The sequence below is a fragment of the Triticum dicoccoides genome, chromosome 6A (genome assembly GCF_002162155.2).
Source record: "Triticum dicoccoides isolate Atlit2015 ecotype Zavitan chromosome 6A, WEW_v2.0, whole genome shotgun sequence".
In the NCBI taxonomy this organism is placed as follows: domain Eukaryota; kingdom Viridiplantae; phylum Streptophyta; class Magnoliopsida; order Poales; family Poaceae; genus Triticum; species Triticum dicoccoides.
In genome coordinates, this window is record NC_041390.1 from 42,187,328 (window position 1) to 42,190,112 (window position 2,785).

The following is a 2,785-nucleotide window of genomic DNA, read 5'->3' on the forward strand; positions in this document are numbered from 1 at the left end:
TAGTTATTGCACATCTAAATAAGTGAATCAAGTATGAAGAGGAAAAGAAAAAAATAAATGTCCACACGAATCTCAACATAAGATTAGTGACATAGGACTTAGATGTGCAATATTTATGGCACATCTAAATGTGTTTTAGCAAAACTGGCTAGATTAAACACGCACTCCCTCCGTTCCAAAATAAATGTCCTAACCTTATTATAACTTTATATTAAAGTTGGTACAAAGTTAAGACACTTATTTTGGGACGGAGGGTGTACTATTGTATAGATAAAGAGTCGGCCATTTTGTAGGCGCGTTTCAGAGGTGGAACATTTCGTTTCTTACTAATGTTGTCCCTAGAAAGAAGAAATACTCGGCTTTCCTTTGGGCGAGATTTTTCTCGAATAAATAGATATACAACCACTAATATTTCTAGCATGAGAACAGAAAATAAGGATGGGGAAAAATAAAATAAAAAAGAAACGACGCCTGAGAGATTCGAACTCTCGCGGGGAAACCCCATGTACTTAGCAGGCACACGCCTTAACCACTCGGCCAAAGCGTCGGATGTGTCACTTCACTGACTCCACGTTATATATTCAGTTCTACCAAGGCCCATCTTAAGGCCTTAGACTCCATGAGCCATATAAGGGGACGTAACTAAGAGAGCAGCTTCGGCCTGCATTGCCCATAGGCCATAGAAGATGAGCGCGGCCCGCTCATCTTTTTCTGCCTGTGATCTTCTAAAGAAAAGAAGTTTTTTTCTGCGTGTGCTGGGCACTGTGCTCACCGTCGTGCCTTGTCCAGCTGAAGACAGACAAGAAGACAGGGGCTGACGGTGCACGAGGGACTGGAAATATCGAAAGCTTCGAGGGAAACGCCCTTTGGTTCTCAGGTGTATATACATCTGATATAATTTTATTTTAGAAGTCAAAAAAATATTATATTTTAGAAGTCAAAAAAATTAGAAGTGTTTTAGAATAAACTTGACTTTTGTTTGCACCAGCATATAAATTTTCATGAATAAAAAATCAGCATCGACTTCAAGGTAAAAATATATTGCTATTATAGGTCATTATTTACATTATCTTGGCCGATTTTTTTTTATAAAAAGAAGTCAACGGCGTTTTTTCTTTTGTGGAATTTTTGTTACAAGTACAATGAAAGATCAAGTTTCTGTTAAAAAAGTTCTAGATTTTTAAAAATTTTCATATAAGTATTAAAAAGTTACATATAGGGTGTATATGCACCCATAGACCAAACATTCCTGTCCAGGGTTTGAGGCCCTAGTTTGGAGTCTAAATTACCACAATTTTATTAACAAGGGAGGTGAGAATTGGAACATAACTGATGTAAATATCTTGAGATTTCATCATAACATGTCTGCTAATCCTTCGTGACTTCCCATTAACCAAACAAAGGAATACCCCTCACTATTAGGAAAATCCCTAGTAGTAGCGCTTGAAATATGTATAGCAGTAGCGCTGGGTCCAGCGCTACAGCTAAGTTGTAGCAGTAGCACTCGTATGGGCAGCGCTACTGGAAAGTATTATTAGCAGTAGCGCTTCCATGACCAGCACTACTGATAATTATCTGTAGCGCTTGTTCATATAAAGCGCTGCTACTAAGCCAGCGCTACTGTTAGGTGCTTTTCAGCGCTACTACTAATGTTCCTGCTTTCACAGATTTGCACCACCTACGTATTTGTGATGTATTTATACATGCTCTATACAATAGTTTCATCCGATCATACTAAACACTATTCTCATCATATCATAGACATACAATAGTCTCGTCATACCATCATCACCATCATCATCATCATCATCATCATCATCATCATTCAACACAAATATCATCACATCTCGAAAATAACAATACACAAGTGCGACCATGTCATGTCTCGAATAAATGCAACTGCATGGTCATGGCACGTACACAAGTTTCATCATCTCTATCTAAACCATGATGTAGAAGAGAAGAGCGATCAGCATGAGCAAGAGCGCGGCTATGTAGTACCGGCGGTCCCGCCCCTGCTCATGTTGGAGTGTCCACCTGAAGTAACTACTTTCCGCTTCGGCTCTGCTGTCAAACCCTCTGTGGCTAGCACCCGGGTACCTGTGCACCTGGGCTTGAGTGGCTGGCCAGTGGTCGTATACTCGTGGAACCCTCCCAACATACACGGCCTAGTAGCCCTTCGCCATATCTGATCTATGTACCTGCATCGTGAGTTGATAAATTAAACGATAATATGCAACATAATGTACTTAAGAAAACAAAGAGGCATAATTAGCAAAATAGAAGCAATCAATAGTAAACATAAATGACGAAGTTCCTCATACCCAAACTAATTAACTAGAGCGGTCTACGCTAGTTCAAGACCACGGTTTAGTTACATCACATAGTTTCGCCGTGCATAAATTTAAAGTTTTGCCATAGAAAGACAGTAGTGACACATTGTCATCAACAATCAGTCCTCCATGTCGGTGGTCCAATCTTCATATTCAGGGACGAAGCACCCGATCTTCTTGAAAGGCTTCAGGTCCAGACGCTGAGCGAGTAGCAGTGCTCGAACATCTTCCCGCATGATTGGCCCATGGTAGAACATCCCTGTTATTTTGAGGACCTGCTTCATGATCACTTGGGAAAATTCATACTGTACGTGATAAAACTCAACTCTAATTTGATGATCCGGTGTCATTCCTATGCTTGTGGCCCAGCTAACAATCTCGGCATCGTTGGTAGTAGCTAACATGCGAAGGCGTCGATTATCCCTTCTGTACTCGAGCAGGTGATGCATGAG

General features: G+C 40.5%; 1 non-coding gene across 1 annotated transcript; it reads right to left on the reverse strand.

Annotated features, from left to right (window-relative positions):
• Nucleotides 1–465: 465 nt before the first annotated feature.
• On the reverse strand, nt 466–547 carry TRNAS-GCU. The gene has a single exon. It is a non-coding gene; the product is annotated as a tRNA-Ser (tRNA).
• Nucleotides 548–2,785: the final 2,238 nt, after the last annotated feature.